The following is a 13692-nucleotide window of genomic DNA, read 5'->3' as shown; positions in this document are numbered from 1 at the left end:
TTCTATTTGATCTTGCTCATATTCGATTAAGCTTCCGCAAAGTTTGTTGTAGAAGTAGATCTTGTATTTTGCTTTAGTATATTGCATAATCTGTTGATCTACAGTGGGAAATTCTACAGAGCTGAGACTACATCCTGTGACCATTGGAGTACATACAAGTTTAGAATCTTCCATTCTGTACTTTTTCAAGATCTGCTTGAGATATTTGGTTTGTGAAAGAAAAATACCATCTTTATTTTGCTGAACTTGTAGACCAAGAAAATAAGTAAGTTCACCAAGCAAGGACATTTCAAATTCTTGTTGCATTATTGAAGCAAAATTTCTGACTCATGGATTCTTCATTGCTACCAAAAATGATATCATCAACATAAACAATAATAGTTAGCAATTTATCATTTTCAATCTTTGTATATAAATTGCTATTTGCAGAACCTTTTGTAAAACCTTTTTGGTGTAGATATTTGTCAAGGCGGTAATACCAAGCCCTTGGAGTCTGTTTCAGACCGTAGAGATCCTTTTTGAGTCTGCATACAAGTTTTGCATCATTTCCAAGAATGAATCCTTCTGGATGTTCAAGTTAAACTTCTTCTTCTAAATCTCCATTAAGGAAGGATGATTTTACATCCATTTGGTATACTTTGAATTTTCGAAAACTGGAAAGAGCAAGAAACATTCTTATGGCTTCAATTCTGGAAATAGGTGCAAAAGTTTCTTCAAAATATATACCTTCTTGTTGAGCTTACCCTTTACAAACAATTCTGGCCTTGTTTCTAATGACTTCTCCATTTTCATTCAGCTTGTTCTTGAATATCCATTTAGTTCCTATAATATTTTTATCATGAGGTCTAGGAACTAATTCCCAAGTGTCATTCTTTTCAATTTTCTTAATTTCTTCATCCACGGCCTTGACCCAACATTCATCTTTGCATGCTTCATTTACATTTTGAGGTTCGGTGGAGGATAGTAATGCTACATAGCTTGAGGTCCCTGTAATAGTTCTTCTTGTTTGTACACTAGCCCCCCTTTCTCCTAAAATTTGAGTTTCTGGATGATTTTTCTGAACATACCTGGACAAGGTCTTTTATTCTACCATTATATCTTCTTCTGGTGCTTCATTGGTTTCTTTTTCAATATAATTTTGATTTGATGTGGGAAAGTAATCCCCATCTTCCTCATTGTCATAATCTTCTGTTGATTTTATCTATTTTGGATTTCTGCATGCTTCATCAACTACAACGTCAATGATTTCAACAATTTTCCCAAGTATTTTATTATAACATTTATATCCTTTACTTCTGGAAAAATAACCAAGAAGAATCCCTTCATCTTCTCTGGGTTCAAACTTACCAAGTTTTTCATCAGTCCTTTTGATAAAACATTTTCTTCCAAAAACTTTAAAGTATTTTACAGTAGGAGTCTTACCATACCAAAGTTCATGTGGAGTTTTAGTGTTATTTACCCAAACATTTTCTTTGTTGAGAATAGTCACGACAATAAATGCAGCTTCAGCCCAGAAGGTTGCAGGAGTTCCAAATTCATCTAGCATGGCTTGAGCCATTTGTTGAACTGTTCTATTAATCCTTTCTACTACACCATTTTGCTGAGGTGTTCTTGTAGTGGAGAATTCCCTTTTTATTCCATGTTGTTGACAAAAGTCAAAGAATTCATCCAATATGAATTCCCCTCCTCGATCAGATATGAGGCATTTGATTTTTTGATCTGATTCATTTTCAACCAAAGCTTTTAAGGCTTGGAACTTTTCAAATGCTTCATATTTATGCTTCAGAAGACCTATCCAACACATTCGATTTGACATGGTTTGCATATTTTATTTTCTGGGATTCTGATATCTAGAAGATCATGAACAACCTTGAGTCTACATGCTTTTCTTATTTAAGAAAAGCTTAGATATCCCAATCTTCAACGCCACAACTAGTTTTCATCATTTTTTCCTAGATATCACTGTTGTTGTCCTCCTTTGAGTATGTATAAGTTGTTTGGAGTTCTTGTACCTTTGATCACAGTCTCTCCTGTATCAAGCTCACGAACAACACATCTGTTTGATCGAAACACCACTTCATTTCCTTGATCACACATTTGACTGACACTCAACAGGTTATGCTTTAAACCATCTACATACATAACATTTCCATATTTAGCCTTTTCTTTCAAGAAAGCAGAACCTTTACCTTTTATGACAGCTGGAGCATCATTTCCAAATGAGACATTCTTTTCCTTTTTAAGGCATTATATGAGTGAAGTTTCTCTTTGTCACCTGTCATATGTTTGGAGCATCCACTGTCAAATGTACCACTGATTTTCTTGTCCTTCTACATACAAGGATATACCACATCTTTCTGATTGAGATTCTTTCCTTCTCCATATCTTGGGATTTAATGGTGTTTGCTCATTTTGAGGTGTTTGCCGAAATTTGCTCCTGCATTCAGATTCTTCATGACCAAAGTTTTTACAAATTGAGCATTCTATTTCATTTTCAAGAGGAGAAAAGTTATTATAGGAACTTCTCTTGATCCTTGTTACATTCCTTTGATTTTGTGCTTCTCTAGTCATGATGGTTTTGTAAGAAACTCATTGAGTATGATTTTCCTGAGGTTGGTTGTGGCTTCTATTGATATTCATCCTTAGAGAAAATTGAGTATGATTTACCTAGTGATCAGCTTTATGCCTTTGCTGATGATTGCCATACTATTCACTGGTCTTTGTTGCGTCAAGATAGATTTTGGTGGAGGTTGATGGCTTCTGTGATTGAGATGCTTCTTCAGTATATCCAAGACCTGTATTTATGAGAGGAGAATGTTGAACTTTGATAATTTCATTTAAATTTTCTGATCCTTTAGCAAATCTAATATTGAGAGATTTTGTTTCTCAATATCTTTTCTTAGACCCACAATTTCACCTTCTAGGTTTTCATCATGTTTTTCTTTTTCATCAAGTTGGTATGTCAAGGTATCTATGATCATATTATTTTCTTCTAAATAGATTTTGAGTTTAGATATTTCTTCATGAAAGTTTTCCTCTTCTAAAGCATCCCAAAAATCATCATTGTCATAAGCCATGAGAAGTCTATAATCATCACTATTAGATAAACCATCACTATCCTCTTCTAAACTATCCCAAAAATCATTGCTATCATAAACCATGAGAAGTATGTAATCTTGACCAATTTCATCTTCATCACTATTAGAAAAACCATAACTATCTTCATAAGTATAGTAACTCCTTCTATTCCCAACTTGTTTCCTATTCCCTTTTGCATACTCCTTTCCTTTTTCATATTTATCTTTATGAGGACATCTAGCAGCATAATGACCGACTCTACCACAAGCAAAGCATTTGAAAGGTAGCTTACCTCTGAACCTTCCAGAACCCCGTTGAAGCTTCTTGACAAAATTTACCTCATCTTCTTCTTCTGAAATGTGTCCTGATTCATTGTGTTCTTCCTTTTATTTTCCTTTTGTTGAAGCTTTAAATGTGGCTTCTCTCATATATGATGGACCTCCTTTTCTCATCTCAGAAAAATTTAGGATTCCGTGAAGCTGTGTCATAGTGATATTCTGCAGATCCTGTTTTTCTTCTATGGCAGACACTTTTGATTCAAATTTAGTAGACAAGGATCTCAAAATTTTCTCAACTAAGGTAACTTCCTTTATTTCTTCACCCAGATTCTTCATACAATTAACAACCTCATCTATACGTAAGAAGTAACTAGCTATATTCTCATCACTATGCATCATAAGAGTTTCATACTAAATTCTGAGAGTTTGAAGCTTAACACGCTTTACCTGAGAGTCTCCTTCGTAGCTCTGAATGATTTTGTCCCATATCTCTTTGGTTGATTTGAGCTTCATGACTTTGACAAAATCTGATTGTGACAAACTTCCCAATAAAGTATTGAAAACTTTGGCATTGGTTTCATATTTCTTTTTACCTGCTGTGTCTGTAGGAATTGCTATTGGAAATTTATATCCTCCTTCCACAATTTCCCAGACATCTATTCCAAGAGATTGTAGATAGGTTGTGGTTCTTATTTTCCAATAAACAAAGTTGCTCCCATCGAAGATTGGCGGTCTGATGGATCCCATGCTTTCGTGATTATTCTTCTTGATGGATCTTCCTTCAAGCGATAAAGTTTCTTCTAAAGGACCTGCTCTGATACCAATTGTTGGAAATAATATTGAGAGGGGGTGTGAATCAGTATTATCAGATCAAGAATTTTTCTTTTTCATAATCAAATTTATATATGCTACTTCAGAGAGGGGAACTAGCGTGTACATGCAACTGTCTTTAATGCAACCAACATTTATGCAGTAAACTTATGATTCAGTTAATTCATCATATGTTGATCTTTAAACAGTGCATTAGTACTTCATCAATCATTAAATAGTAACCATGTGCAGTATAAACATAATAAACCATAAGCAACACACATGAATACTAATATTTAAGGTAGAAACCCAATGTGGGTGAAAACCACCTGTTACTGTCGTCTCTGTCTTCTTTTAATAAGAAGAAAATCTATTTACAATCTTGTATTGGTGTAGACTCATACCAGTATGTAGGAACCCACCTACAGAAGGCTACAACCTTCTCTTGTTTTCCAGCTTCTACTAGAAGGGATCTACAACCCGTACAAGCCAATTTGTTTACTAGTATGCAGGTGCCAACCTACAAAGGCTATGACCTTCTTTCTTCCTCCAGGGACCACGTTTCATGAATTTTCAGACTGGATGCTCCTGGAACATATCAAGACATATGAAGACCTTGACTCATCAATAACCCATCAGAAATTTAGAAACTCAAACTTCATCAACCAACATGCAGTTAATCTGAAACAATTAGATCATTGTGCTGAACCCAGAAACCTGTATCAACATTCAGAACCAACTGAAACCTCAAAATTTCATGTGTCAGACTATATACACTACTTCAATGAAGAAAACCTGTGTGTATATGCTACTTCCTTCATCCCAACTGGTGTATACCTCTAAAGATTCTAAATCACAAACTATACCAACCAACAATGTATTGAACATCTACTGTCAACTTACAGAACTTTATGTAGGTAGGCAACATAAAACACTTCTTCTCACTTATAAATCAATCAAATATCTAACTCCTTAAGCATTCAGATTTACATTCAGATCTAAGAAGACTTCATTGAAAAACAACAATAAAATAGCAACAACAATAAATCAACAATACTGATATGATAGATTAGTCATATCTGAACATCAAGCCTTTGTTTTGTATACGCTACTTGAAAGAACAAAACTTGTGTGTATACACTCTTTTACCAAGATGAACCTGCATGCAGATTTGCAAATATTGACTCAGAGCTTTGCTACAATTCCAGAATTTAGACAAACCCATATCATGATAGATAACGAATAAAATAGACGCAAAACATCAGATCTAGCCTCAACCAATATCAAATCATTCAAGAATAAGTCATTTCAGGTCTCATGATCTTGATCCAATATTGAACTCAAGGTGCACTTAAATATTTCAGATCTAGTCCCAAACATAACCCTGCAACATAAAATATACTTCAGATAGAAGTATTCCTTAGAATCTTATTCACTTGCACATCTGGCCTTATGATCCTCTCTTCTTTATATAGTTTTTGGCCTTTCTCAATACCATGGATCGAATCCACTTATGACCAATACCTTGGATCAAATACCATGGACCAAATACCACAGAGTAAATACCTAGGTTTAATATCATGGTCCAAAGATACCTTGGACCAAATACCTCGGACCAAAACCATGGTTTTCAACATGTACGCGCTTTGCCTTCTGTGGGAGTGTGTGTGTTTGTTATATGCTATTTTTGTTCTGAGCACCTACATGTATACACTGCTTGGACTAAGTGAACCTGTGTGTATCTCTTAAACTGCTCTTACATGATCTTCTTCCTTCAACTTCTTTATTTTGATCAATAGACCTTAGTTCCATATTCCTGATCCTCTGTACCACTGCCTTATTGCCTCTGAATATTCTTGTTAACCTCTTATCAAAACAGATTTGACCTGTAGAGCTGCCATCAAGGACAATACTTGTATCATAATTCCAACAGAAGCTACTCACTGTGTAGTCCCATCATCCAAGGTGGAAGCTTGATGACTGGAACTACACAATGTGCAATTCAGTTTGGGCACGGGCTTGGGAGAGACTGCTATTGTGTAGTCTCAGTGGCCAAGGTGGGAGGTTGGTTCATGGAACTAAATAGTACATAGTTGGAGCCATCTTAGGCTATGATTTGTGCAATTCCAGAGGCCAAGCTAATGGCTTGAGCCTCCATATTGTTGAGTGCAAGCTATGCCAAGTGAGATCTAGCCATGGGAAACCCAGATCTGCCCAAGGGAAGTGTGAAAGAAGTAGATCTGAGAGATAGTGTGAAACTGAGTGCAAATTTGACTAAGTGTAGATTCATGCATGTGAAACAAGTGCAACGATTGATTAAATGGAAGGAAAATGAAGAATGTGAGGAGAGTCGCCATAACGACGACCATTGGTGAAAAAATAGGAAAACTCATGTGACACTTTGGAAATGCAATCTGTAACTTGAAACAACACTTCTACGAATGAAAAAAAGTTAAAACACCAACAACCATGTAGAGAAACAAGTGAAACAACACTCACACAAGCCAAACAAAAAAAAGTGATAGAAAGAGCGACAAAAGACGACAAGAGCAAAACTTGCCTGGAAAAGCGACGACGATCGTACCGAAGGCTCCTTGACCTCCTTGTGAATGCTAGAGCTCCAAGATTGAATGTCTAAATGAGCTCTAATATTTTCGATTAAATAGATTTGGAAAAATTAGGGTTTATGATGCATAGGCCTAAAATCAAGGACAAAGGGACACTTGGTGGAAGTTTTCTAAAAATAGCACAAGTGCCTCCTTCAGGATACTAAAAATAGATCCCTATTTTTTGGGGATGCTTTTTGCTTTCCTTATTTTTGATTTTTTTGGGGAAACTTGCAATGCACACCGCCGGGATTTTTAGTGAATATTTTTTATCTTTTTCTTTTTATACAAGTTTGAAAATAGGGTATTTGAGAGGTCACGGGTTCAGTTTTCTCAACATTACTGGGGTCTAGTTCTATAGTTGAACTAGCAGGCCGAAGTGATCTTTTTAGATGAATCTACCTAGCACAAATATCTGTGGACATAGTAGTCCCTGATATCTGGGGTCTCTGAATCACATCATATATATATATATATATATATATGTATGTATGTATTATGAATGTGTTGATATATTATGAATTTATTTTTGAGTATAATATTAAAATTAAAGTGGAAAAATTCAAACATATGTTAATTTAAAACATAATAAATCTAATTCCATATTCATTATTAAATATATTCACATTCATTACATGTATGAATTCTTCGTCATCACAATAAAAAATAGATAGTTATTTACAGAAATGTAAAACATAGAATTAATACTTATATTTTCTAAAATTAGTCCAAGAAATATGCTACATAATAGAGATTCACCACCCATCCATAGTAATTTAGTGCACATTCCACCCCCAAGCCAGGTTATGAGACCACCAAAGAGAATAAACCATATAAGACTTTGTAGAACACTCAACCCATCTCATTCTTCTCGTGAATTAACCAATTTTCTTACCAAATAACACTCCAAGCACCTCATCCAACCAATAATTACTCATGAAACTCTTAATGACTACCAACAAAATGCATCCCAAACCTTTTTCCTTCTTTTATATATAGTGCCTCAAGAATCACTACCAAGTTGTGCGCCAATGTAGGAAAGAAGAGTCCAATTTCTAATCACATTCTATCAAATCCCAAATGAATAATTTTTTTCTCCAAAGAAGTTATTGGGAAATGGTTTTCTATTCCCTCTTAATCCCTACACTCACCTACTTCATAGATTTCCTTCCAAGGTCTACAAATTTTCTATTCTTAATTTCAGTTTAGGAATTTTTCATATTTAGAATGGAAACACCATATGAAAATTGGAAGAAGGATTATAATAGTGAGAATAAGTCAAGTCCCATGAGGGAGAAGAACTAAGTGAAAGAGCAACATCTTCCCACATTTATGGAGTTTTCCCTTTATAATATAACTTTCCCATACTTCTTATTTATGTGAGAAAATTTTCCATAACTCATCTTTTCATGCATATATATTTGACTTTATAAGTCGAAGGTGAGGAAGAGATTAATTAAGGCACATGATAGAAAATGTGTGAGTTATTAAGCCAACATTTGGAAAAATAAGATTTCTTTTGCATGAACCTTGTTTCATCTTACTCTCTCTTGGACTCATAGGCTTATTCTTCTCCCTGAAACCATATTATACCATCATATATTATGTTCTAGCATTATTTTTTTTATATAACATAGTGTGCATCATAGTACCCCTACTACATGTCACATAACAAATATATTTACAACATGTATATGCTTAGTAATCCTATATTTGGGCCTTGGCTTAGAGCTCCACATCAGAAATTAAAAAAAGAAACATATTTACAAAATTTATATTACAATGTCATTTATTTAATCTCACACAGCGTGAATTTTTTCATAATAACCACACATTGGTGATTTATACAAAATTTGACTTAATTCCTTATAGAGGGAAGAACTTGGTGTTAAATTTCCCTCTTCCTTGAAATAATATAAGCCTTCGTGAAATATTGAGATAAAAAAATGGGTATGCCTCCTGGATGGTGTTGATTCTCAAAATAGAACTTGGGAACAACACTTGAAAATACTAATATATTCCTATCAAGGGGAAAAGAGGGCGAGGGAAACCCACAGTGTCATAAAGACCAAAACTCACTAATTACAACGCTGAGTTAATTAGTTAAGAAAGTCATGAGAGCATTTCCTCATAAGGGCACTAACTAAGCATTCCTAGTCCTAATCAGCTATGCAGTTAGACTCTAATGTATAAACAAACCAATAACTATAAAAAAAGGGTATGGTAGTTATCAATTATTCAAAACAAGAGCTACATAATTAATAATATGAGTGAATATAAAGATGGAAATGTAAAATTAGAACAATAAATGTTGATTGCAGAATAAAACTTAGATAAAATTTGAAACCATTACATTTGTGTACTTAACCATCAACTTTAGCAAACTCCAAGTATTAGATAACTAATCATTATGAATAAATATTATACATTTGTACACTAGTGAAATAATAAAAAGAAATTGCAAACCATTTACAATTTGAGCAACAAATTTATGTTGAAAATAAAATACGTAGAGAATGATAAGAAAAATATACCTAATAGATATGTATTCATTAGTGCAGATTCATGTATAGTGAATTGTAACCCAAATAGTTTTAACAATTGGCTTAGCTTCCTATAAACATATTCTATTCATGATATTATAAAGTTAAGCAAGATGAAAGCCCTAGGCACTGTGAAGCCTATATTAAATCCACACTCATATTATTAGAAGGGTCTCTATAATCATGTTAGTGTTATACATGAAGATGTTTACAAAGAGAACATAAATGAATAAAATAATTGGGATATACCTCTAGAGGGAAACACCTCTTTGTTTCACCCTAGTGCTAGAACTTATATTGCAACATACATGCCATTGATAACATTGTTAGGCAATTAAAGGACTAAGAGAATGAACCTATATATGATCTAGTAGAAAAACAAAGCTATATCTACCTTCTCTTTTCTCCTCCATTGGATCTATAAGGATGAACATGTTTTACTCCAATCAATCAATGCCTCAAAAATATATAAATGTGTTTTTATGTGAACGTTTTTTCTCAAATTTTATTTTCCAAGATTTATAACATTTACTTTGGCCAAACAAAATGATATATTTGGATAGTAAAACTATAACACCCCACCCCACATTTACCTACTTTTACATGCTTACTAGGGTAAAAATGACTTGATATTTACTATGCGTGAACTATCTTCCAAGATGCAGTTATGTAAATGGGGTCCACTTGTTCAAAACTTACTGTAAACACCCAAAGACTCATAATGACACTGCTATCAAACTATCTTTCCCTGGTGATCATTATCCCTGAGCTTAGACCACTTCCTGACTTAAATTACATCTCAACTACACGCATGCATGCATGTCAGTGTGTCTAGATACCTCTAGTTGCATGCATAACCCTGCCTCCATGCAGATGTGGCCAAAATTTCCTTGATTTGTGCATGTGGCCACAAACTTGGTTCCAAAATTTTAAGTCCAACATTCAAGCTAACTGCCCAGAACTCTGTCAACAAGGTTTGTTAAAATTGGCAACTAGGGCCAAACTCCATGTGGGTCATATTATTTATGGCACCTGATATTTTTATTGCATCCCTCTCATTGAGAGGTGTAGGATTGATTTAAAGATCATCTGATTCCGATAAGTATTTATGAAGTTATGAATTTATTTATGTTATGGACAAATTGTTAAGTCGACTTATGTAGGCTCAGGAGCCCAACATTCATGTCTATTCAACCTCTATGTTTTAGTATAAATAGAAGAGGACTTCAAGTAATTTCTACACACACTTGGATCTCTTCCTCTCTCTACTTGTCTTTGGGTTTTAGTAGGAGGAGATATCCTAAGGAAAAGCCAGAAAAGTCGAAAAAGCCGGAATTGCCGGAAAAGCTGGAAAAGCCAGAACTGCTGAAAAAGCCAGAATAGCTGGAAAAGCCAGAAAATATTGAACTGTCGGAAAAGCTGGAAAATCTAGAAAAGCCAAAAATGCCGGAAAAGCTGGAAAAGCCGAAACTTCTGGAAAAGCCGGAAACGCCGGAAAAGTTGAAAATACCGGAAAAGCCAAGAAAGCCAAGAAAAGTTGTAAAAGCCAGAAAATCCAGAAATTCTGGAACTGTCGGAACTTCCAGAAAAGCCGGAACTGCCAGAAAATCCGGAACTACCAAGAACAGCCGAAACAGCCGGAGCATGTATATCTGAAGGAAGGAAGCATGATGTATGAGATCATGGACAACATAATAAGCAGCATGATGATATGAGCATGGGCAGCATAATGATGCATGATGATATTACTATGGGCAGCATGATGTATGAGATCATGGGCAACATAATAAGCAGCATGATGATATGAGCATGAGCAACATAATGATGAATGAGATCATGAGCATGGGCAGCTTGATGATGAATAAGACCATGGAAGATGCAGCATGATGAGCAGCATGAAGATGAGAGTAGCTCAGTCATCAAGGTTCAACACATGTGACAGTACAACAAGGTGTCACACGGTAATGTGCAGCAAATAGACGAGATGCAACACTATGATAAGTGAACGAGTCACCTTAGAGAATCAGTTGAAGCAATATGTCTTCAACTGATCTCATGCCAATATCAAAAGTCAAAGTGATTGAATTCTATTTTAAATGTACTATCTCTCTCACTTTCTCTGCTGAACTTTGAAGAACATAAAAGAAGAATTGATCAAGGGTTTCCCCACATTATGGGGTTTGTCCCTGGCTAGCGACACATCTTATGTCCTCTTGTCTTGGCTTGTCTTTTACGATTTATATTTATGTTCTATCTGCAGTTTACTTTATGATGATGTGATTGCTAATGTGGAAAAGAAATTGAAATAAATTTCTCTAGAATAGAACATACCTAAAATTAACATGGTATTAGAGTTGAGGTGAAGACAATGCCCAAGAAAGAGTGAAAGAGCAATCACCAAAGACAACAGGGACAAGACAAAAGGATCAATGAGTTCCACATATCTCTTCTAAGTTCGCTACGGGTGAAGTGGAAGCAAATAATATTATCAGAATGGCACAACAGAAGATCACTTCATTGGGAAGTTCAGATTTAAGGGTGGAAGGAAAGGCAGATGCCTTGGTTGCAATAAGTTCAACCATCATGCAAAGGAGTGTCCGAATAGCAGAGACACATATCTTGATGAAGATAACAATCATTCCAGGGACATCTTCAATGATCAGAGGAATGATAAGTAATGCAAGTCATCAAGGAAATGGTCAACTATTCAAAGAAAGCAAGGAACCCCATAATCTCTTTTATGTACCTAATCGCGAGAAGAACCTGGTGTCCATCTCAGAAATGGAAGTTTAAGGTTTTAGGGTGGCACTCATCGATGGAAAGGTACGTTTTTGAAAATAGATTTTTCAAAGATGTTTTAGAGTTCAGGGTTGTATCAAGTCCACTAGGGACCGTGTCCATTGACTCAGCACCGGAGGTCTGTGAGTCAGATGGTGACCAGGATGTTTGAATTCAAAAAGAGCATGAAGGTACATGTCTGAGATGTATCGAAGGAAAATATTACAAGGGGGCCATTCACCTCATGTTGCAAGTCCAAAGGTTTGGAACAACCTATGGAGTTTGAGATTCATGAATAGGAATCTCATGTATATAGGTGAAAGAAAGCCCTCTATGGCTTGAAGAAAAACACCCCAGGCGTAGTATGAGAGGATTGATAGCTGTTTGATGAAGCTAAGATTCACTAGGAGTGAAACTGATCCAAACCATTACCCAAAGGTTGTGGATTATAGACCTCTCATACTAACACCTCATAAAGACGACCTATTTCTGACAGGTGTAGACCCTCTCATTTGTAGAAGCAAGAGGGAGTTAGATTCCAAATGTGGAATGATAAACTTCAAACCTGTGAATACCTCGAGGATATTAAATTTAAGAAGTTATATGGTAGTGATGGCGGATCAGATTTGGGAAATGCCTCTGAGTTTCATAAACTCAATCACATTGATGTTATTGGTGAACTTCCGTCCAGACATATGTTTTGCAGTGAGCATGGTGAGCTCATATTTGGTTGAGCCTCACTGGATTGGTGCCAAGAATCCTCTGAGATATCTTTGGGGAAAAATCTCATGGATTGAGATACACTGCTAGAAATATGAAAACTGCATGATTATTCGAATGTTGACTCGGCAGGCAGTGTGGAGGATCACTAGAGACTTCTTAGTGCTGGTTCTTATTGGATTTTGCTTCGATATCATGGATGAGAAGGAAGCAGAAATCGGTTGTTATAAGTACCAATAAGATCGAAGACATAACTATGAGTATGACCTCGTATGAAGTTGCCTGGTTGTGGAAACTCTTCAGTGAGTACACATGATGAATACCACTGTGATTCTCTGTGACAACCAGAGGTGGGATTTGATTATTGAGGAATCCTGTATTCAATGATTGCTCTAGCAAATAGACATCATATACTACCTTATCTGGGATATGGTAAGTCGATGAGAAAGGAGGCTCCATCGCACTAAGATGATGTACAGGTCGCTACACTTTGTCAGAGCCCCAGGGAAAGATAAAATTTGTGATTTTCCTGAATGACTTGGAGTCATCGAGAGACCCTTGTAAAAGGTTCCTGCATGTTGCATACATTAACCTCTGGGAGATTTGGGGGCTTGTGGTTCTTACTGGAGCAACATACGACCACAGGGTGACACCCTCCCCTGGTGGTGCGCACTAGGACAAGATGATTCACTCTCCTGTGGAAAAGATGATTCGCTTTCTTGTGGGACAAAATGATTCACTCTCTTGTGGGATAGGATGATTCGCTCTCTTGTGGACAGGATGATTCGCTCTCCTGTGAACAAGATGATTCGCTCTCTTGTGGGACAATATGATTCGCTCTCTTATGGGACAGGATGATTCACTCTCTTATGTAGCAGG

The 13692-nt window shown here is 35.8% G+C and overlaps 1 pseudogene; it reads right to left on the bottom strand.

The window, feature by feature from the left end:
- Positions 1-13692, bottom strand: part of LOC149180414 (hyperosmolality-gated Ca2+ permeable channel 4.1-like) — an 85374-nt pseudogene that overhangs the window by 33771 nt on the left and 37911 nt on the right.

The sequence above is a fragment of the Pinus tabuliformis genome, chromosome 3_2, assembly GCF_031772625.1.
Source record: "Pinus tabuliformis cultivar Carrire ecotype Pingquan chromosome 3_2, CPIR1, whole genome shotgun sequence".
Lineage (NCBI taxonomy): Eukaryota > Viridiplantae > Streptophyta > Pinopsida > Pinales > Pinaceae > Pinus > Pinus tabuliformis.
The sequence above is the reverse complement of the archived record's forward strand: the minus strand, read 5'-3'. Positions and strand labels throughout refer to the sequence as shown.